We start from the raw sequence: 24584 nt of genomic DNA on the forward strand, positions 1-24584 counted from the left end.
GGAAGGCGTTGGCCCGCCCACTCCTTCCCCTCTGGCTCGGGGCGGCACCTTCTCCTCCTCATTGGTCACACGCTTGCGTCCATCACCCCCACACAGTCTTCGGATTGGCGGAAAGCGCACTTCTGGCGCTAGGAGGGCAGAGTGACTCCGCGGGTCTCCGGCGCCTCATCTTTCCCTCCACCCTCCGCTTCAACGTCCACCCACCTCTCCCCACCCCCCACTCCACTTCCCCCGCCCCGTTCGCGGCAGTGTCCTTAGAAGACTCATTGGGCCAGGGGCGAAGCCTGCCGCCTATGGAGCCGCGCTGTGATTGGCCGACGCCCACGCCCGTTGGAGCGGCGGGATTCGCCATTCGCCACTCGCTCCGCTCCGCTCCCTGCCCCCCCAACGCCTCGCCCTCTCAGTCGCCTCCTCCCCTCCCGGCTCTTCCTCGGCCCCCTTTCCCCGCCTGTCCCCGCCGCATCTCCCCTGTCCAGCTGGGCGGGGACTGCTGTACGACTCTGTAAAGTCTGTGAGTCACTGCACAACCCATCAATCCAATTAAATGTCTTGAGCGAGCCGAGCAGGGGGTGCTGCCGCCGCCGCCGCTCGCCCCGCCGCGGCCGCCCCTGCTCGCAGCGCCCCTCTGATCCATGGCTGTCTGTCTGTACTTGTTACGGTGTAACCTCCTCCTCCTCCTCCTCCTCCCTCTCCTCAGGAGCCGCGGCAACTTCCCCTCTGCCAGCCTCCTCTGCTTGGGGACTGCAAAGGCATGGGATAGATCCAGAGCCACTTCTCTCTATCTCCCCTCCAGCCCTCGCTCAATTTCCCCTCTTTAAATTAAAGTCTGTTCCTCGCTCCTCGTCGTTTTAGAGATTTATTTGTCAGTCTATTATTTCCCGATTTATTTTCCCTTCCTGGGGCAGGGGGTCGCAGGGGCAGGTTGGTTTATTTTAGGGAAGGGGCTCTCCACCCCCACCCCCGTTTCCCCTCCTCCTTTTTCGGCGGTGACTTGATTGCCTTGCTCCTCTCCGCTCCCACCCCTCGAACTCACCGTCCTGCACTCGAGTGACGCACCGACACCCCCCACCCACAGCCCAGACATCCCCTCCCTCGCTGCCACCCGGACCCGTCTCAGAGCTGGACCCGGTGCCGACTTTTTCGCAGAAGGGTGAGTACCGTCTTGGGTTTTGGGGGGATCTGGAAAAATGTAGCCGGTCCACTTTGGGGAGGGCAGGGGTCACGTTGTGGCAGGAGGTTCCTGGTCCGGCGTGGATTTGAGGTGGCGACTGTCTCCCTCCCTCGCTCCCTCTTCCCTCCGCCCCTCGACTCCTTATTCACCAGCTTTGCTGTATTTCTAGGTATTGCCAGACTTCCACCATCGGGGCATTATAACGCTTATAAAATGAGCGGTATTGGCATGTTTTCTGTTTTTAGGATGCTAAGTGAGCGGTGGGATCTAATAGACTCTATGACCTGCAAAAAGTGCAAAACGTCTAATGAGTACATTTTACTCTAAATCAAAGTTAAACTTTTATTTAATAAAGGCAAAGCAAAAGGTATTTCTAATTTGAATGTGTGGGGATTAGAGCAAAGGAAGACAGGTTGCCTAGTGGCATGGCTTAGTATTTTTATTTTAAAATAGTTTTATGGGTTCCCTTTTGAAAAAAAAAGTATGAATTCAGTGTTAAAGACTATGAAGTCTTTGAACCTGTTGGAGGAAAGCAAGGTTAGGTGGAAATCCAGCTTGACACTTCATCTTTATCTCACCTCTTTTCAAGCGAGGCATTACCACACAGAATTTTTTATCTCTCAGTCCCTGGGCACAGTGGGATGTGTTAAGGATAAATATGGATTTTTTTCTTTTGATATCCATTTTTTGTATACTTCATTGCTCTTAAGCAATGTCATGTTACAGAATTTTGTAAAATTGGATTTGGTTTCTTGGTGTTAGGTGACTCAAAGGTACACGTACCTGCTGCCCATATATGCTTTATGAGAATATATGGATCTTTAATATTTGCCTTATGCATCTTTAATATTTAATTTGAGATAAAAGGAGAAATTATGAGAAATAGTTACTCTGAATTGGCTTCTGAGGTCACTTGTGAGAATTCAGCCTATTAAAAATGGTAGTACTCTTTTGAATCAAGTTCTGGTCTAGTTGTCCACAAGATTCAAATTAGGCCAAACCAAACATGTTTTGAAATATTAAAGTACAGGAAAAGCCTCTTAGTAGTTCGTTCTCTCCTTCTCTTTCAGACTAACCAGAATAAGTTGTTACTAAATTTAATTTTAAAGAATAGACTGTTCCTGTTCTGAAATCTGCCAAGTTTCTACAGAAAGATTTCTTTTTAAAGAGCAGAAATGTGTTTATGATCAACCCAAAGTAGTAATGTTGACTCAAATGTAAATGCTATCGTAAGGAAATGCTTGTCATAAGCCCCAAAACCTTGCAAAGTGTTTCAGGAAGACTTATACAGAGCCTTTTGGAATTGTTTAATACATTTTTTCTTGTGGCCTTTTTCATGCATCTAAGTCTGAATCAATGAGAGGCCTTGTAGTACAGTGGGGCCCTGCTGCCTAGTTTGAATCTTGCCACCTACCCTTGATGGCTATCTGAGCTTGGGCAAGTTTCAACCCTGGCCTGTGCTGGTTTTCTCCTTCAAGTGGTAAGGATGACTTTTCCTCAGAGGGTTGCTATAAAGGTAAATAAGAGAGTGCATGTCACAGAGCATTGGGTATTAGCTGTCCCATCATCATCACCATCTGCAGAGAGAATATCTCATGTAGTGATTATAAGTGTGGCCTTCAGAACTAGACTCTTTAGGTTCAAGTCCCAGAATTTCCTCTTGTTCTCTTTGTGACCTTGGTCAAGTTAACTTGAAAGATTCCTCATCTGTAAAATAGGTATAATAGCAGCATTTGCTTCAGACGGTTATTGTGAGGTTAGAATGAGTTAATATATGCAAAGATCTTGATTAGTGTTTGGTCTTTTTGAATTTAATTCTCTGTTGTTCCTTACATATCTTGAAATGTGGTTGGCTATATATTTTTAGAAGTAAATTTTTGGTAAAGATAAAGATTTATTGCTGTCAATGAAATAAGCAGAATTCTTATCATTATGCATGATGTTTTGTTAGATTTATACTTTTAAATTGGAGTTTATGTGAGTCTCTCTGAAATTTAGTCATTGATGAGTTGAGTCCGTCCCTCTTGCATTTAAATTTGCGTAACAGAATGTATATACCTCTGTTATAATGGTACTTATCACACGTTTGCTGTTAACTGTGATTTTCTACTCTACTAAACAGAAAGCTCTTTGAGGGTAAGAATAATGTTTCATCTGTAAATTAATCTCTAGTGCCTAGCAGAGTGCTGGGTACATAAAGAAGCTTAATGAATTCTGCATAATAAATTAAATACTGTTATTCTCAAGTTGTTTATGAGTGGTTGAGTGACCTAAGTGATAGTGATAGTTGGAGAATACTATTATTTGTATTGCAGAATTGAATTTTTATATTCTCAATTACTATTTTTGTAAATAGAATAAATGAGGGGAATTACAGTATAGCTTATGTTTTAGTAAGAACATATTTTCATTTTGAAAATTAAACTTAAAATAGTCTAAAAAGTGCATATTGAGTATCTTTCTTTGTTATTTGACATGTCCATGTTTTATTGTAAGACTTTGTGTCTCCCAAACTTTCTGTCACTAACTTGGATGTTATTATAATTAATATGAATTATACAAATTCTATTTTGAATGTCCCAAATGATGATATGATCTTGTTATTGACTTCAGAATTAATAATAATAAAGAGAATTTATCACACTCACACTGTGAAAATAAAGCAGCATCATTTCCTTAAGGACCAAATCTTTCTCTTTCCATTTAAGAGTGAAACTCTTTTTATTTTTTTATTTTTTATTTTTTTATTTTTTTTTTAAAGATTTTATTTATTTATTTGACAGATCACAAGCAGGCAGAGAGGCAGGCAGAGAGAGAGGAGGAAGCAGGCTCCCCGCTGAGCAGAGAGCCCGATGCGGGGCTTGATCCCAGTACCCTGAGATCATGACCCGAGCTGAAGGCAGCGGCCCAACCCACTGAGCCACCCAGGCGCCCCTGAAACTCTTTTTCTTGAGCAGTCTTTAAATAACTAACTTTTGGGGCACCTGGGCGGCTCAGTTGGTTGAGTGTCTGCCTTTGGCTCAGGTCGTGATCCCAGGGTCCTAGGATGGAGCCCTGTGTTGGGGCTCCCTGCTAAATGGGGAGTCCACTTCTCCCTTTCCCTCTGCCTCTGCCCCTCCTCACTGCTCCTGCTTTCTCTCTCTCTCTCAAATAAATAAATAAAATTTTTAAAAATAAATAAATAATTAACTCTTGAAACAGTAAATTGTGTAATAGGAATCATAAAGGAGGTATATGTAATTAGTAAAACATTTAAACTTTATTTTTTTTTTTAAAGATTTTATTTATTTATTTGACAGAGAGAAATCACAAGTAAGCAGAGAGGCAGGCAGAGAGAGAGGAGGAAGCAGGCTCCCCGCTGAGCAGAAAGCCCGCTGTGGGGCTCGAACCCAGGACCTGGGATCATGACCTGAGCCGAAGGCAGTGGCTTAACCCACTGAGCCACCCAGGCGCCCAACATTTAAACTTTAAACTTAACTGCATACTTAATAGGCATTACACAATTAGGAAATTTTTTTTTTAAATAAGCAAAATTGATGGGGCCTACCAGCTGCTTCATTTATAGAATCATTCTGTTTTACTTGTCAATAAAATGCAGTTTAATTTCTGTGCCCTCTGAAATGATAAAATGCAAGAAATGGCTTTCATGAAAGAGATCTCCTCAGCAAAGAAACCTGAATACTGATCTGCTCAGGAGTGTACAGTGTTTCATAACATTGTTTTTTTTTTTTTTTTTTTTTTTTTTTTTAATTTAAAAGATTTTATTTATTTATTTGACAGAGAGAGATCACAAGTAGATGGAGAGGCAGGCAGAGAGAGAGAGAGAGGGAAGCAGGCTCCCCGCTGAGCAGAGAGCCCGATGCGGGACTCGATCCCAGGACCCCGAGATCATGACCTGAGCCGAAGGCAGTGGCTTAACCCACTGAGCCACCCAGGCGCCCCTGTTTCATAACATTGTTAAAAGTTTTCAAATATGTGAACTATCTACTACACTGTGGATGTTCTTATATACATAATCCTTTGTTTAACTGAATCATCAGTTACCCAATTTTGTTGAATATATTGAATTTTTATTGGCTAAAAAAATTCAGTAAACTTGCCCCCCCCTTTTAAAGATTTTTATTTATTTGTTTGACAGAGATCACAAGTAGGTAGAGAGGCAGGCAGAGAGAGAGAGAGATGGGGGGGAAGCAGGCTCACTTCTGAGCAGAGAGCCCCGTGCGGGGCTTGATCCTAGGACCCTGGGATCATGACCTGAGCCGAAGCGAAGGCAGAGGCTTTAACCCATTGAGCCACCCAGGCGCCCCAACTTGTCCTTTTTTTTTTTTTTAATCCCTGCACTTTTAAAGCAGCCAAAATCAAATGAAACTTAGAAATGTTAACTTACGGACTTAGAAACTACACTTCAGTGTCTGTTCTGTGAGATGGAAAGTTGCTTATTTTTCACTTGAAACATTTTAACATGACGTTGTTTCTGTAGCTCATATCTCTTTCCCTTGACATTTTTGTGAAGGCATTGGAATATTTATTGGCATTTTACAGATGTATATGATGTCTCCAACTTTTAAAAAAGCAGTGTTTCTGATGAAGAACTGTGGAAAGAAGAGGAGAGAGGGATAGAAATAACTTCTAGGACTTATGATTTATATCCTCATCTTCTAACCTTAAGAAAACGGGTAACTGTAATCTGTTAGTGATCAAAAGAAGAGGAAAATAATAGATGCATTATCGACTGACAAACTTAGAATTGAGGTCCATGGAGTTCTAGGCTGAGCAGTGCTACTGATTGGCACGTGACCTTGAACCTTACACTTCACTTCCACTGCTCTCCATGTTCTTATCCTTTCAGTGGGAAGAGGGAAGGCAGTTACGCTGCCCTCACTCTGAGAGTACGTTGTAGGGGTTGTAAGTGCTTTTTAAAAGCATTGGAGAAGGACAAAATGCAAGCAAATACAAAATAAACATTAGCATTTAGAAATGGATTTTTTTTATCATTCTTTAAAAATCGTAACCTTTTAGATCTTTTGTCTGAAGGGCATTTTTCCTTTTAACTGCATATTTGAAGAGACTTCTTACTGGTGTGTTCACAAGAATATATAAGGTACCTTTTAAAGAGACAAGGAACTTTGGTTTAATTGAATGAGATTTTAATGTTAACACTGAATTTTGGTGTATCCTGAGTTATAGCAGATGTTGATGTTGAAGAACAAAGTATGTATTGAGGAGATAACTCATTTTATTAAGTTAAAGCTTGTAAAACCTGCTCATGCATTGCAGGAAAAAAGTGTTTGATATATCAGATTCCATTAGAAGTATATTCAAAGAGAAAAATTAATCACATCATTTACTTTTAAATTTCAAAAGGATTAGTTGGCTCTAGGACCTCTCCTTATGCTCATTTATTTTGTACCTCGAATGCAGTGAAATGTGCACATTTCAGAATATGTTTAGTGGCTTGGAGGTTTTTATTTATTCCAGCTAATCTTTTATTTAGGAAGGTGAGTGAAGACACATGTAGAAAGGCTGTGTGTTAAGCAACTAGTTTTTTTTTTTCCCCTTTTGTCCCTGAAAGTGATTTAGCTGTCTTTAAAAGTCAAAAGCCTAGAGTTAGCACATTATGTAAGTTTCTTTGTATTTAGCTTTTCCTCTCTCTGGTTGTTAGAAGAGAGTTTTTACAACCTCATAATGTTACTCACTTTTTTTTAAGTGGAAATGAAATTCCAATGTACTCAGAGTAAAACCTATTAAGATAAGTGGGGCATATGAGAAATATTATTTATCCCATTTAATATTAAGCATAGGGAACAGTGATCCTCAAATGCAAGGTTGCTAAGCAGAAAGCAACTTTTAAAAATATATTGTCCTTTTGTCCTTATTGTTCAGTTTCCAACTGATAGAAACTTGGAATGATCAGATTTCTTCTTACCTTTTGAACTTAGAGTCTACATTGATGTTTATAATTTTGTGTGGTGGTATGTATAACTCTATAGTAGTGAATGTTTACTTTTAGCATATTAAATAAAAGGATCAAAACAGTCTATCCTTTATTTAAATTTGATCTGTTTTTCACAACCCTCGTCCTTTTGTCCTACCATTGTTTTCAGTTTTCTTAATGTTTCCAGGAGTTTGTCTTTCTTTTAATGCAGTATCTTTCTTATTTGCGCCCATCTTCTTTTTGCCTTGGCTTCTTTTCTCTCAATCACAGCAGGTTTTTTCTTAAGCTCTTTTTGGCCTTTGCCTCTATATAAGGTATGAAATAAGGGTCTTCATTTAGTTCATTCTGCTTTTATGATACTGTAGAAAAATATAAAATTTTCTATATAGAAAATTTGTTTTGCTTTATCTCAACAGATGAACTCTCTGATCATCTTATCTACACAAAACTTCAGCGGTAATTTTGTAAACCTGCAACCAAGTTGTAGCTTATATGAGGTGGCGAAAAGGGAAAACTCTGACATACTTATTATTTACTGCTTTTTCTGTTAATCTCTTTTATCGGGGAATACCCACAGCATTTTTTCTGTGCACATTACCTTGAAACATCTCCAGCATCCCAGCTTTGTTGTCCTTCTTTTGCTCCGCGTCCAGGGGTGCTGGTGAGCTCTGGTACCATTGCCACCTGACCATGCTGGGGGTGGCTGGCCTGAGAATATCACCCTAGACGGGAAGAGCAGCTCCTTTGTTTTGTTTTGTTTTGTTTTGTTGTTAATTCCTTAAAACCAGACAGAACATCAGACCATGTCCACTGTGAGGTTTTCCAGGGTTCACCATTGTTGAATGATTAATGGTTCCTGGTGAAGTAACCATCAGCTTTATTGTCTCCCATGGCTTCAACTCAAATGACATGTATCCCTTTGAGTTAACTTTTGTTTTGATTTTAAGGGTTCTTTTCACCCAGAAAATCAAAGGGTATGAAAATGAATATGGATTTTTAAACAAAAGAGATTTACATAAAAATCCTTGGAGTAGAAAGTTTCCTAAGGACCCGAATCCATTGATTTGGAGAGAATGTTTAATAGTTTCCCTAAATATCTGACATTATTCAGACATCAGTACTAGAAAACCTTTCAATTTGATTAAAGAAAATGACTCCTCCTTTTGAGTTAGATAACAGTCCATTGTTACTTTTTAATTTTAACAATTCAAATATAAGATTAGATAAACTGCATTTTAGAGTTGATTAAATAAGAGATTTTTCCAGAAATTGTACTTTGTGAAACCTATGCCTCATAGAAAAGTTTGACCATTTATTCTTTTTCTTTTCTTTGCTTTTTTTTTTGAACACTTTATCCCATTCCTTATCTCCATTCATTCATTTATTCAGTTTATTCAACAGATATTTACTGAACACTTACTATGTACCAGCTGTTCTTACTAGGCACATATATTACAGCAGAGGAGAAAAGAGACAAATATTCCTGTCCTTGTAGAAATTACATTCCAAACCACTGTGGTGTGTATAGAGCTTATTATTTACTATACGGAGTAATCATAACTAAACATTGTGTACTATTCTGAAAAAAAAAGGGAAGATTTCTTCGTATGGATTTTATGTCCTTCAACTTGGTGTAAAAGGAATCCCAACTCCTAAAACAAAACTCCATTTAAATGGACAATTATCATTTGTGTTTGAGTTGAAATATTAAACACCTATAATGTTGCTAGATGTTTCCACTAGAAATCCTGAAATCATCCTCATTTATGAACCCTGGGAAACCTACCACTGGCTAGGGTTTGGAATTTCTCCTTGGTTTTCTTTATACTTTTATTTATTTATTTTAAAGATTTATTTGTTTATTTATTTGAGAGAGAGGGAGGGCCCGCATGAGCAGGGGGGAGGGGCAGAGGGAAAGGAAGAAGCAGTTTCCCTGCGGAACAGGGAGCCCTATGCAGGGGTCAATCCCAGCACCCCAGATCATGACCTGAGCTGAAGGCGGATGGTTAACTGACTAAACCACCCAGGCGCCCCTTCTTACACTTGTAAAGATGTTTTCTTCCTTTGCTTTGTTTTCTTTGTGACAGAGCCTGAAAAAAATGTGTAATGCTGAAAATTGCACAATGGAAATGTAGTCATCTCAGCTATATCGCACAATTAACAAAAAAATCTTCAGTTTGCTCTGTCTAGTGTATGTAAAGAACTAATTTTTCGTTTCTGTGATTGTCAAAACCATGTAATTTCTTGGGGTGCCTGGGTGGCTCAGTGGGTTAAGCTTCTGCCTTCAGCTCAGGTCATGGTCCCAGGGTCCTGGGATCAAGCCCTGCATCGGGGCTCTCTGCTCAGCAGGGAGCCTGCTTCCCTTCCTCTCTCTCTGCCTGCCTCTCTGCCTACTTGTGATCTCTGTCTGTCAAATAAATAAATAAAATCTTAAAAAAACAAACAAACAGGGGCACCTGGATGGCTCAGTGGGTTGGGCCGCTGCCTTCGGCTCAGGTCATGATTTCAGGGTCCTGGGATCGAGTCCCACGTTGGCTCTCTGCTCATCAGGGAGCCTGCTTCCCTTCCTCTTTCTCTGCTTGCCTCTCTGCCTACTTGTGATCTCTCTCTGTCAAGTAAATAAATAAAATCTTAAAAAACAAACAAAAAAATCAAACCATATAATTTCTTAAATAAAACCCTTAGTATACATTTCCACCTCAGACATTAAAGTAGATATAGCTAAGTGTTTTTGCAGTACAAATAGCATGATATGATATGATATAATATGATATATAATTATTTAAACATTTTTATTCATAAATATTTGATACACGTCCCAAGTGCTTGGGAGTATCAGAGACCAATAAGACGTGGCACCTGTTCATAATGGTGTTCACAGTCCGTTTGGGGAGACAAAAGATCCCCACATGAACATTAACTCCCTTGTATTAGGCAATATGGGGTTTAGGTTGATGGGAAGTCTCCTGAGGGCTGCAGTAGTAAGCTGAGTCCTAGGTCCAAAGGACTTGCCTTCTGGAGGCCCTGGCTGGCCTTCATGGGACTCCATCTTTCCTGTTCAGTTGGGGCAGAGATGGTTAGCAGGCTTTCTTTGTGCTTAGGCCCCTAAGGACAGTGCAGTCCCCTTTCTAGCTATTGCAGCTGCTCAGCAAGGAAGGGAAAGGAGAGGGAGTGGAGTCCACATCCTAGCCATTGCTTTCATTCACTAGCAGTGCCCATAGGAAGCAGAAACTGTGCCCGAGAATGGAATATATATAGACACTGTGGGTATGGTTTAGCTTCTTGAGGCCAAAAATCTTCCATAGATTTGGGAAGACTGATATATTAATGAGGACTGTATGTACCAGGGGAGTTTCCTGAAAAGTGGAAGAAATGCGGAGAGGGGAGGAAAGAAGGGTGGACTGAGGCTTTTGGCGTTATTGGAGATGCGCTCTTCCTTAGTTTTGCCTGGAGCAGCCCTGCCTGTGAGATCAGCATGTTCTGGGCCTAATATGCCAAATTTAGGAAGCCTGTATGTATTGCTGTAATATGTAGATGTAATCTTTCTAAATTGTTTTGCTTCAGAATTAGTCAAAATTCTCAATATGTGTATTTAAATTCTCAAACATAACGCTGTGTGCCTGTGGCTTTTGTTTTCATTTCCCTGGATATTTGAAAATATGAAGAATCTCTTTGTTTTTAGAGTACATTTGTTTGTTTACTTGGACATGAATCTAAGATAGAATAACACATCAAATGCTTGTTTCTTAGATTTAAATTAGAGGGAAAAAAAATCCAAAGCATCAATGTCTATTTTATCTGTTGATGAAAGTATTTGGACACTTCTGTATAGATTTCTTTATTGTTGTTATTGTTGTTTTTTTAAGTAACAATTTCTATCAAGAGTTTCTTTTCCTGGGGACACCCATGTGGCTCAGTCAGTTAAGCATCTGCCTTCGGCTCAGGTCATGATCCCAGGACCCTGGGATTGAGCCCCACATAGGCTGAGCAGGGAGCCTACTTCTCCCTCTGCCTGCCACTCCCCCTGCTTGTGCTCTCTCTCTTTGACAAATAAAAATAAATACAATCTTTGAAGAAAAAAAATAATTTCTTTTCCTGAAGACTATATCTCGGCAAGAGCCATCACACATTTATTTGATTAAAAAGGCTGCCTAAGATGGTTATATTCATTATCTTGATTGCTATGATGGTTTCAGGGATATATACATATGTCACAACTTATCAGATTATACATTTTAAATCTGTGCATTTATTGTTTATCAATAAAACTTTTTAAAAATCCACTTAAGTCATAAGGTATATTTTAAGATAAAATCCCTATTATAAGAAATATATTTTTAAAGTTTGTCATTTGCTTTTTATTTCTCTCTTTAATCTACCATTTATTCACCTCTATCCCATACCCCAGACACATATATTTTAAGAAAGACAAATAGAACTAAGAAAACCTATGCGCCAGCTGAAATTTAGATATGGGACCTTAGAGAGCTTTTCTCTATATGTAAGGCTCACTGGAGTATCTTTAAGTAAATTGCACACATTTGAATTTAGAGAATTGGAGTTGTGTATTTTTCAAGAAATCCTTCTTTCCTTATAGTTTAACAGATTATGACTCATCTTTGGCATAGAGTAAAGAACATGAGTTTGGTAAGACCTTCTTTTCCTTAAAAGAGGTTAAATGGTGGGATGCCTGGGTGGCTTAGTTGGTTAAGCATCTGCCTTTGGCTCAGGTCATGATCCCAGGATCCTGGGATCAAGTCCCACATGGGGCTCCCCGCTCAGCGGGGAGCTTGCTTCTCCGTCTGCCTGCTCTGCCTGTTCTGCCTGTAGCTCTCTGTGCTGCTGCTCTCTCTGACAAATAAATAAATAAAATCTTAAAAAAAAAATCTAGAAAAAATTTTAAAGTTGTCTTTACAGGATTGGGGCCATCAGAGTTGTGAACTCAAAGTTCAGGCTCTTCCTACCATGCCAATGATACACATTAGGATTACTTTTGCCCAGGCCACAATGCTGGGGTGGGGCCTTCATTTAAGTATTTTTTAAGTCCCTAGATTATTCTAGTGTACATGCACTTTATTTCCTATACCACATTCCCCCACACGCAAACTTTCTACTGCAAAACTTTCAGACATAGGGAACTTGGAAGAATGTCAACAAACACCCATATTCCATCTAGACTCAGTAATTATTAACCTTTTGCTGTATTTGCTTTATGGCTCACTCTCTCTTTTTTCTCTACATATATACTTTATTGTACCATGTGAAAATAGGTTTTAGACGTCATGACTCTTTACCATTAAATGCTTCAGTATGCATCTCCTGGGAATAAAGACATTCTCCTACATAACCACAATACCATTATCACACCTAAGAAAATTAATAATAACTGAGAATGCTCTTTAAGAGCATTTATTAAAATTCCATTTATTAAAGGCATATGAATTCATATTCTCCTAAAAATTAAATGCATATGAAAGGAGAAGTTCTTCAGAATATGAAATTCTGTGAATTCTTGCTAGGGATTTTTTTTTCTCTGTGTTTGCTTAAAATGTTTTGATGAGATAAATGCATTTTCCTAATGAATGGTGAGGTAAGATCCTTCCCAGCTCTCACATCGCATGATCATGTCATGAGAAAAGCAGACATTACCAGAGTTCATGCCACAGTGAGGTTTAGTGGAAAAAGCCCAGTTTCAAGCCAGAATGATGTTGGTTCAGACACTTGCTCAGCCACTTACTGCTGGTGACCTTGGAGAAATAAAATTTTTGTATCAGTTAGAACGCTGTCAGAAGCCACCTTCAAGCTCACTGGAGTGATCAGGATATTTATTATTTCACAAGAAATCCAGTGGGACAGGCTCTGGGGTTGGTCAGTTCTGTGGTTTAGGTTCTTATAGCATCTTCCCGCTATGCCAGACTCCTTACCACTCTGACTTCTGCTTTGGGCTCCTTCCTCAAGCTGGTTCACCTCCATACATTATGGGATTCAGAGGAAGTCAGAACCCCCCCCGCCCCAACCAGGTGTGGACTGTCAGTCTTTCCGTCTGATTGGACATCTCTGCTCACTTCTAGACCAGTGACTTGGATTGGGGTTTCCTTAGGGAGAAGGAGGGAAGAATGGACGTTGGGTATACCACTAACAATGTTCATTACTCCTCCAAGCCTCAGTTTTCTTTCTGTAAAATAGGAACAATGAGGTCTACTTCTGTGATTATCAACTGACATAAAATAAGTAAAGCAATAGACACAAAGCTGATGGTAATAATGCTAGTTCCTGTTTTATTTCTCCCATTTTCATCTTATAACAAATTCTGTCTTCCTTTGACACTGCCACACTACATACTAGTAAACACGTTATGAGTGACTCTCCCTTAACTGGTCTCTTGTGTGTCCTCTCACCTCAGTATGTAAGGCAGAACATTTTATGTGAACTTTGCAGATTGGTCAGATACCTCCATTAACCTCTTTTGGCCCATCTTATTTTTTCTTATATATTTCAGCTTCACTTTATATTACTGCAGAACCAGGGAAGGGAAACTGTCAATGGTAGTATGTATTTATCAAGATCCAGATCAAATGTGAGCAGAAATCTCTTTAATGTCACTATCCATAAAAACAACATGGTTGAGATAGATTTTCCCCTTTTATTAAAATAAATGCACCATGACCTGTGAAAAAGTCAGCAAAATAAAATGCTATATTTGAAATATAGTATCTTATTTGTCCAGGATAGATAAGATCTTTGATATATTGGGAAAATCTAGGCTTATCATCATAGTTTAGCTACTCTGACTTCTTCAGAGCTTACTTTCTAAAAAGAATTGTGTCTTGTTTACCAGCAAATCTCTCTCTCTCTCTCTCTTTTTTTTTTTTGATTGTCTTGTCTTGAACCTTCTTTCACCCACCGTGAGAAAGTCATCTTCCAAAATCTTGTTTTCCAGTATGTGTGAACACTGGAGGGTCTTTGTTCAGGCATGCCCTTTTCAAAATACGTAGAGAAGGATTGTCATATTTTTCTCCCTATGGAATCTCTAAGGCACTTCCGAAACACCTGTGAAATTCTGCAAAATTATTACAACCCAGTCACATGGGAAGATCATCACCTTGTTTTTGAATTTCCTTCCTAAGTGATGGGATCACTCTTAAAGGGAAGCTATTGCTCCTTCTTGACCCCTCAAGTAAAATATTGAATTCCTGCTAACCTCCATGGCGAGAAAATTGAACTGACAAGTCCAGTGTCTCTCCCGACCTGGAAGATGCTGAACCTTGGTTTATCTTTTTTCTGTTACAGTTTTTTTACTTTGTCTTTAATTTTGTTGATGAGGTATGTGTTGATTTGGTAGGCTCTGTGAATGCTGAAAATGGTCAGATTTTGAGTGGTTCCCTCCATAATTCAAACTTCTGCTGGCATGAATAATTTCGGCTAGAGGGATATTTTCTATTTTGATTGATTGATTGATGTATTTATTTATTTCAGAGAGAGAGAGGGAGAGCACATGTGTGAGGGCAGGAGGGGCAGAGGGAGGGGAAAGAGAACTCCAAGTAGACTCCACGCTGAGTGTGCGCCCAATGTGGGGCTCAAGCCTATGACCCTAGGACAGGACCTGAATGAAAACCAAGAGTCTGATGCCTAACAGGCACCCCCAGAGGGATATTTTTTAAAGGAACTACTTGAGTGTGTGTTGATGCTTTTATACATCTCAAATGAAGGTTCTATAAATGTTTAATTATGAAGCAGCACAATCAAAACAGAACTCTGAAATGAATTATAATTTTGTTAAAGAAGCCAGATAGGGGATGCTGTGGCTATAGCTTTAGTTAATAGTGCTAGAGTTTTGGAAAAAAAGTTTGAGATTTCTATTGCATTTCCTCAGACTGCTGCTGGTTACTTTAAAAAAGGAGGACATATGATTATAACTTATGAAACTTGGTTTAGTTTGGGCAGATTTTTAATTTTAGTACCTTACCGGAAAGTCTTCTGGACAGGATTCCCTTTGCTGTGTAACAAATGCTTTTACTGTTAAGGTTTGCTACCAGTAGCTCAGAGGCTAAAATGAAAAGTGAAATGGCTGTTGTTTCCCATCTAATACCCAGTTTTATTTTTATTTCCACTACCCACTGTTAAGAAAAGAAATGAGAAGAAAGCAAAGATCGAGATCCAAAAGCTCAAACTAAAATTTAATTTCCTAACTAGAATAAGGCTGGCTTTGCCATGATATGAAGAGACATGCGTAGGAAACATTTGTTCATAGCTATACAGTTGGCCATACTAATTGCCGGAATTAGTAGTTGGATCAGCATGTATTACTGTCTTCAAACACTCAATCAGGCACGTAAAAACCAATCAAGGCTAAACAGTTGGGATTGACTCAACTTTTATAACTCCCTACTGAGAAATGTTTCAACTGTGCTTCTTGAGAGAATGGAGCAAAAATCTAAGTGATAGTGGGTTGGGGAGCAGTCGTTAATTGCCTCTTTTTACCGAGGACTTTAATGATAGAGTAATTACTGGAGCTTTGTCTTTGTTTCTTTCTCGATTCTGTCATTTCTGTATTCTGTCTTGGGGCTTCTTATGTGCGGGCTCTAAAGTTTATGGAATAATTCTAAGGGCAAACTGCTTTTGTTTCAGGTCATTTATTGTTCTCACTTTTCTTATACAGTTCTTATTTTGAAAATCACAGCATGATCAATGAAAGATTTTTGACCACTAAGAATAATATATTTACCGTGGCTTTTAGAAGTTATTTGGAAAAGAGATTATACTTGGAGAATCATTTTTGTTATTATTTCTGGAAGAACTATTGCCGTGGAAAATTTTAGGGCTTTCAGTCCATTCTGCCACAATGAGCATTGTGCCATTCAGTTTATACATCTTTAACTATATGCTATGTGACCAAGTCATGAAGTGTTTGGGGATATTTATGGTCAACTTGAGTTTTGAGAAGTGATTTAAAAAAAAAAAATTATAGCTGGACAAAAGCAAAGGGTCATTTGAGAGTATCAGAATTGTGTTATGGTTGGAAAATTTGATTGTCAGAAAATTTGTCTGTAATTAGCCATACATTTGGATTTATTGTGAACCAAGTCATGGACTCTCCTGGTGGTGCAGCACGCACGTCTTTCTCCCAACTGAGCATGAAAACCTGGTAGTACAGGGACGCTCCTGTCTTCTTGACATGGTCAAGTCACACTGCGGCTCCTGTCACATGTTATCGCTAACATAGTGACTCCAAGTGGTAAGTGCGCTGCGTGGACATGGGTTGTGAATTTTTGGGTTTGTTCTTTGAAATACTTATGCACAGTAAGAGCAATATGATGACAACTGAAGCATCTTCTATTTGAGCTAATTTAGAATCACCAATAGAGACATAAAGGCATTTGACCAATCTTTTAATTTTTTAATTTATTAATTTTTAAAAGATTTTATTTATTTATTTGACAGGCAGAGATCACAAGTAGGCAGAGAGGCAGGCAGAGAGAGAGAGAGGAGGAAGCAGGCTCCCTGCTGAGCAGAGAGCCCGATGTGGGGCTTGATCCCAGTACCCTGAGATCATGACCTGAGCCAAAGGCAGAGGCTTAACCCACTGAGCCACACATTTGCCCCTCTTTTTTTTTAAATTAATGTTTTGCTCTCATGTGATGACTAGACAGGGAGATGGGCAAAGAATCAATGTTGGGGGTGATGGAGGAAAGGTGCTCATTGCCACTACTTTTTGTTCATCTGTGTGATCTACTAATCATTTCATATGGCCTCTGGCAACTGTTCTGGTGACCTAAGTTTCACTTCCTTTGCAGAAACTGTGACTTTTATTTTTGAATAATTGATGAATAAGAAGGTTTTTTTTTTTTTTTTAAATAGTATTTACCATTTCCTAAAATAAGTGGAAGCCTTTCGTTTGCTTATTCTACTTCATCTTCTAATAGCCATTTGTACACTTGTAGCCATAGTTGGGTGAGAATAACTCTTTTTGCAAGACTTCCATTTGATTTTTGGTCCAAGTGGTTGACATTCCAGCTAGCCGTATCCTTCCTTTTTACCTGAGGACTATAAGATGAGATGCATCTTGGAATATTTATTCCTTAACTTTTGAATATTAGATGCAGGTATTAGTATAAACTCAGTGCACCATTATGTGATAAGAAGAAAAGAGACATGTTTATGACTAGCAAGAAATTCTTTTTTTTTTTTTTTTAATTCTTGGCAAAGAAAAGTTCTGCCCTGTTCCGTCAGTTATGAGATGGAACTGAGTTTTCTTTTATTAGGTGTGTCTTCGAAGTTGAAATGACTCAGTAGTCACCTGTGAGCATTAGTGTAGTGAGTCCTTGGAACCCTTTGTCCTCCCAACGAGGCAGTTTGTGAAGCAGATGTACAGCAAGCACGTATGTTACGACTTTTCTAAATAGTGTCCCACACAGGGGATGATGTTTTGGTATGCTGGAGTGTAGCAGTCAGAGCAGGACGTGTCGAGTGGAAACTCAGGCACTTGGTCAGTCCACTTGTAACTGTCTACTCTTCATATGCCCTCATTTTCTCAGTGTGCTTTTTCATTATTCTGTCTATTTGACAGGGCCAGACAACAAAAGTAAAATCCCAGATAGTTGATTTTAAGGTTTTAAGTTAGTTGGGTAGGGGAAAACATTAGGTATGAGGATGACTATCAGTTTGGTTTCTCTCACTCTTCCTCTTGCTGGTTGCCTTATCAATGGACTGCACTACTTTTTACACAGTTTTATTTCTTTTAAAAATAAAGTTCATGGGGTGCGCCTGGGTGGCTCAGTGGGTTAAGCCGCTGCCTTCGGCTCAGGTCATGATCTCGGGGTCCTGGGATCGAGTCCCGCATCGGGCTCTCTGCTCAGCAGGGAGCCTGCTTCCCTCTCTCTCTCTCTGCCTGCCTCTCTGTCTACTTGTGATCTCTCTCTGTCAAATAAATAAATAAAATCTTTAAAAAAAAAAAAATAAAGTCCATGAACTTTATACTGGTTCAGGATATGTGAAGCTCTGCTGCAATCACTGCTCAGTTCAGCCACTAAAATACTGGTAATTGCAAAACACCTGTGACTGTCAGACTATTAATGTTCCTGTGTGCCACCATTTTATTATTGTTTCACACCATCATTGACTTGTGTATTCACATATTCTTTACCACATGAAGGAATGAAGCCGGTGACGGGCATTTTCAAGTATAATCTAAACCTACTTCCATATTTTTCTACAGACTTTTCTGTTACCTGCCCCCCCACCCGTTTTTAAAAGAATCATTCTATGTTAAGAAGGAGACCAAGGATGGCCTTTCAGGTTTCTTGGTGTGTTTAAGAATATGTGGCCAATATTACTTGCTGGAACTGGCCCTGAAAAAGTTGAACTGGTGCCATATTTTTCATGCTACTGTTATGTCTAACTATAAAATGAAAGAAGTGCTAATAACACTTCCTACTTGTTTAGCACGTTTTCCTCCCCAGCTCTCAAAGGAGTTGGCCAATATCAGGCTGGATTCCCAGACCGTGTTTCTATTATTTTCCAGTTCCTGTCGTGTATTGTAATGTTACACAAGACTTTTCGCAAGGTAACTTCTTTTCTTTTATGTTTTCCTAAAAATTGGAAATGAATATTTGCTATTATCGTCCCCATTGCTCAGATACTGAGACTGAGGCTCGCTTTGGCTAGGTATTTGACCCAGCATTATACGATAATCAGCAGCAGAGCCAAGAACAGAACTCAGAATGCTTCCTCGGCTTCATTCGTTACTGAACTGTAGTTTCTCTTCTTTTCAGCTGTACTGACAGCAGGACCAAAGAAAATACATTTTCAGGTAACAGAAATATTTCCCATGTCTCTTCTTCAGTGTTCAAATGTTAAGATATACACTAGATTTATTGTCTGAAGTAAAGTTTCAGTGCCAGTTATAAACATGATCTGTTGCCATATTATCCCTGATTTGACTGCTATCCCAGAAGGTGATGGATAGTTGAAGAAAGAATATAATGAATGCAGTCCCTATTTTCTTTTGCCCTTCTAAATTTGATTTAATATAAGGTTGCTTTCTGCCAGGAAATTTCATGAATGGGCATATGTTAATAAGCCAGACTTTTTTTTTTCTTTATAGTAATAAACTTAACAAAATATCTCCCCAAAGTGGATTCAGTTGGTGTATGTTAATACTTGAGTGAGTACTTCCTGAACTTATGTAGGAGGAAGCAACTCCAGCCACTGTAAAAATGAAGCCGTTCCTATAAAACTTGGTTACTGCAATCTGAATGTATTTTGTGCTTTGAAATATGTCTTCCATAATTCTTTGTTAGTGAATGTTTGTCACACTTGAGTCTGTTAAATTAGAAGAATTGACGGTTCTGCTTTAAAAATACCTTACAAAAATCAAACGAAGTTTCTGGGGGAGACATTTTTTTTCCTTCAGAGTGACAAAAGTGAAAGTTGCATTTTGATCAATTTTGCTTCGTCTTAGTGAAAACTCAAGACCCACAGTGTGCGCTGGTGCACATATACAAATAGTTTCCGTGTCTTGGTGTATCTCCCCTCACCCCCACGTGAACTGTTGCATGTACACACATGCCACACATAAAGAGTCCATTCTTGCTCACAAGCAGCTGAAGGAGGCTGGCCACTGCGGTCTTCTGCTCAGTGGAAATTGGCAGCCTTTCTTCTCCTGTAAACAACAGCCTGACGTCACCCCGTGCAGTGGTGATAGTGGACCCACTTTAGAGATTCTCAGCTGGCAGAACTGTTGAAGGCCTGTCCCTGGCTTTGGTCACCTTCAGGCACACTTGAGTAAACGCAATGCAGGGAAATTTGTTAATGTCAGGAATACTGGATAGCCCTTTGAAACAGTGTATAAGGTATTTATCCTTGAATTTGCACACAGAATCCTAACAAAAAACCTGTGTGGTGAGCCGGAGAACTGGACTTAGTCCTGTTTTAGAAATGAGCTAACTGAAAAGTCCAGAGAAAAGTGAACAAGTGGTGGAAGTGATATTCAGGCCTTTTAAACAGGGTTTTGTCTCTCTTTCCACTATTTTAAGTAAGTTCTTTAGTAATTGTTAACTGTTCTATTCTGTTACTTCCTCTCCCTTCTAAAATGTGTGGAGATGATGATTTATGAGGTTTTTTCCCCCCCAGTCAAGACATATGTGCATTAAAATCAGATACAGTCTCGATGCATTTGGGAACTCATTGACACTAAGGTAACCTACTCCCTTCCCTCAGAGAGAGAGCCTTTTGAAAAAATCTCACGTAAGTCTACACTCCCCAGTGTAATTGGAAAGATTTACTAACAAGATGATCCTGTTTTTCATTTGGCCTCTGAAAGCGACATAAAATTGAGAGAATGAATGATTACAGTTCTTTTGTGTTGTTAACTGGAAGAGACAAAACCACCATGAAAGAATTGTTCTATTAGTTAGAAGTCAGATTTTTATTGGGAAGGAGAGGAGTTGAGCCACTGGTAAAAATGTGATTTACGTGTTATGTAAAATAGTTGTCTTTCTCACGTACCTACTTCTAGTGTATTTTCAGGCAGTTGCAAAAAAGTGAAGAAGAATTTTACCTTCCATGATTTATAGTTGCATATATGGCCTGGGAATACTTTGGGTTCATAGATAACCCTTGGTTTTTCTGTTTGTGACTCTGAGTTGGTTTTTCAGTGTGACAGTAAGAATAGGCTGGGAGGTTGTTTAAATATGTGTAGACTACCCACAAGAAATTACTTGTACTTTAACTTCTCTGTAGACTGCCACAACTTGAGTCAGCTCCCCTGATTCTGAGGTGTATGTTTAGGGAAAGCAAATTGATGTTGATTTTAGCTTAGCCCTGAGAGAAAAATGGCTAAAACTCTATGTATTAAAAAAAGCAAATACAAATTTTTAAAAGCTGTTATCTAACACTGCACTTTGGGACACAGTAGGCACTCAAAAATGAATTTTAAGTGAAGCTGTGATACTCAGAAGTTAACTGTGTTGGCAACCTCAAGAAGCTAACATCTAAACAGTAGCAGACTAAAATATACCCCAGGGGAAAAAAGTCTATTTGGGGTGAAGAAAATGTACTTTATTGTATAACTTAAAATGAACCAAAAGAGCTGTTGATTTTGCATTTTATCTCATCAAATGGGAAAAAAATAGTCTTGCCTTTAAAAGATGATACTGCCAGCTTTTAAAATTCTAGCAGGTTGAAGGAATGAAGAGGAAGTACATAAAATCTGCTTTTACAAAGAAAACAAGTGACTCCTGTATCTCGGACAAAGAATAAGGAGTCAATAACAGCTTCCAGTCCAAGCCTCTCACTTCTGCTGTGCAGTGACGTGGACGTCTGGGTCCGCCGTGGCGTGCAGTCGCCTTTGCAGTGAGCCTCCCTGTGCAGTGCGGCACCAGGACGGGCTTCCCCGCCACTGCCTGGGGAAGCCCGCGCCCACGGCTTACAGGAACGGTCGCAGGGGGTTCTGCCCAGCCCAGCCTGAAGTTCAGAAAGCCATGCCTCAAGTGTCTCAGTTTATCATTCCCCAGTAGTGGAGTTTCTCATCACTGCAAGAAGCTGTTTGTAATGGCAAACAAGGAGTAGGAAGGGCAGGGGACAGAAGTTAGCTCAGGGAGGTCAGTCGTGGAACCACGGGAGAGCCAGGTGGGGCTGGGATCGTAACTTTTTTTTTTTTTTTTAGATTTTATTTATTTATTTGACAGACAGAGAGCACAAGTAGGCAGAGAGGCAGGCAGGTGGTGGGTGGAGAGCAGGCTCCCTGCTGAAGCAGAGAGCCTGATGCGGGACTCAGTCCCAGGATCCTGGGATCAGGACCTGAGCTGAAGGCAGCGGCTTAACCCGCTGAGCCACCCAGGCGCCCTGGATCTTAACTTCTAAGTCATGATCTTGCTGTCTTTTCCACACGGGATCTGATCTGAGCAGAAAACAAAGGAGAAGTTTAATTTTAACCCTTCACAAAAGCATTGGCTTTTTCTTTCAACATTTCAGAGTTTGTTGAAAAACAGTCTTGGCAGATTTGTTACAAGTAACGATACCACCTAGATGTGGATGGTGCGTTGCAGTTTGGAAGCCCTCTGGGGGCGTGGTCCTATTTTACTCCCACAGCCACCTAGTGAGGTAGTGCTCTTCCCCCGTCTAAATGAGGATCGCACTTCTCCATGCTTATGGCTTGTCCGAGCACAAGCATAGAGCCCAGCTGGGATCTCCGGCTTTTGACCTCTTGCTTTAGTGTTCCCTTCACCAAGCCAGAAACAATGACTTTTGGTTTTCCCCATCTCTCACTCTCGCATCTACACAGAAAACCACAGTTAACAAATCCAGATTAGTAACCAAGTTCATGTTGCTCAGAGTAAGAGCACATAGATCATCAAAGGGAAGCTTCTTGATTGACTTCGAAGTTCATACTCCAATAAAAAAGGAGGAGTCTTGTTATTTCGTACTTAGAATCAGAATGATAGTGCAGAATGAACCTTGGGACCGTTCAGTTTTAATATTACATTTTTTATAACAATCTAGTGTAAAGGGGTGCCTGGATGGCTCAGAAGGCTGAGTGTCTGCCTTTGGCTCAGGTCATGATCCTGGGGTCCTGGGATTGAGCCCCGCATCGGGCTCCCTGCCTGGTTGGTAGCGAGCCTGCTTCTCCCTCTCCTTCTATAGCTTCCCTTGCTGTGCTCTCTCTCTTTGTCAAATAAACAAAATCTTAAAAAAAAAAAAATCTAGAGTAAAGCATTTCCATGAGGAGAGTGAAACTTCAGTAAATTGCAGAGATTAGACTTAGGGCTCATTCCCCAGACCCAGATGAGTGTGCTCTTACTTTTAAAAAGTACACCTCAAAAAACAAAACAAAACAAAAAAACCCCAAACAAAAAAAAAACAAAAAAAAACAAAAATAAAAATAAAAAGTATACTTCCTGGGGTGCCTGGGTGATCAATCAGTTAAGCATCTGACTCTTGATTTTGGCTCAGCTCAGGATCTCAAAGTTGTGAGATCAAGCCCTATGTCCAGCTCTGTGCTCAGCGGGGAGTCTGCTTGAGATTCTATCTCTCCCTCCCCCTCTGCCTCTGCTCCCCTCCATCTTTCATAAACAAACAAACAAATGTACACCTCCCTAAGCAGAGGCTACAGTTCCCATTCCAGGAGCTAAGTTGACTTGAGCTTCCAGCAGACATTCCTGAGTATCTGCCCTATGCAGAGCCCTATGCTGGGCCCAGCCCTACAGGGTGGTGGGATCTGGTGGGGTAGACTTCATCCAAGGTAAGGTGCTACCTGTGCTGAGTGTCCAAACATTTAAAAGACTAGGACCGTCACTTGTAAATTCATGGATAACCCAGATTTTTTTGGTCTTCTGGAAACATTTATGAAGAAGCTCTTTCTTATATAACCTTCTATCTGTATGGAAAAATGACAGTCATGACCACTTTTGAACGTTTTAGAAAAATGCTCCTCATCCTTGAGAAGCTGAAGTATGAAGATTAAAAGTAAATGAAAAGCAAACAAGGGGCACCTGGGTGGCTCAGTCCGTTAAGCATCTGCCTTTGGCTCGCGTCATGATCCCAGGGGCCCAGGATCAAGCCCCGCATTGAGCTACCTGCTCAGTGGGGAGTCTGCTTCTCTCTCTCTGACCCTTACCCCTGTTCTTGCTCTCGCGAGAGTGTTCTCTCTCTCAGATGAATAAATAAATAAATAAATAAATAAATCCTTAAAAAGCAAATGAAATTGAGATTGTTAGCACCCGATTTTTCTTTAGGTGTTGCCTCTACAGGTTTTGACTGAGAACATCATGTATTATTGTGCCTTGTTATAAAAGCTCTGCTGATAACTTTTAATTCCTTGGCATACATTTTCAAAGAGCTGATGGCAAGCATGTCACACACTTGCTAGCCCTCCATGAGTGCTGTTGAGCTGAGAACTTGGATAACCCTTTTTTTTTTTTTTAAGATTTTATTTATTTATTTGACAAAGAGAGAGATCACAAGTAGGCAGAGAGAGAGGGGGAAGCAGGCTCCCTGCTGAGCAGAGAGCTCAATGTAGGGCTCGGTCCCAGGACCCTGAGATCATGACCTGAGCAGAAGGCAGAGGGTTAACCCACTGAGCCACCCAGGCACCCCCTGGAGAACCTTTTTTAAACCTCTGATCATTTGGGCGTATTCCAAGTCAAGTTGAATTGATAGGGGATGCAGAAAAATGATCAGAATAATTACAAGTCCCATTATATAAGAGATTACTTTGCCAACAAAAACACTCATAGAATGTCTTTATAGACCTTACTTGCACCAGAATTAAACTTGTCTTTCTCAGTAGCTATTTCCAAAGCTGAATAAACTGCATTGTGTAAATGGGTCAGTTTGTGCAGTATTCTGCATGAAATGTTCAGGTATACACAAAGGCAGTTGGATTATAAATTTCAAGGGCAAACTAGCCTCCAGTCAAGCAGATAGAGGAGAAAGCTATGTTATATTCTTAGAGGAAGAGAAGTTCCTCTTTAATTTAAA

The 24584-nt window shown here is 40.0% G+C and overlaps 1 protein-coding gene across 2 annotated transcripts in view; it reads left to right on the forward strand.

The window, feature by feature from the left end:
* The first annotated feature begins 385 nt into the window (after positions 1–385).
* SERTAD2 (SERTA domain containing 2) overlaps positions 386–24584 on the forward strand; it is a 117189-nt gene continuing 92990 nt past the window's right edge. For both annotated transcript variants that reach the window (XM_047745549.1, XM_047745547.1), the window contains exon 1: positions 386–1150. The gene's annotated coding sequence lies outside the window, so the exon portion shown is untranslated. The remainder of the gene's footprint in view (positions 1151–24584) is intronic.

The sequence above is a fragment of the Lutra lutra genome, chromosome 9 (genome assembly GCF_902655055.1).
Source record: "Lutra lutra chromosome 9, mLutLut1.2, whole genome shotgun sequence".
NCBI classification, from domain to species: Eukaryota; Metazoa; Chordata; class Mammalia; order Carnivora; family Mustelidae; genus Lutra; species Lutra lutra.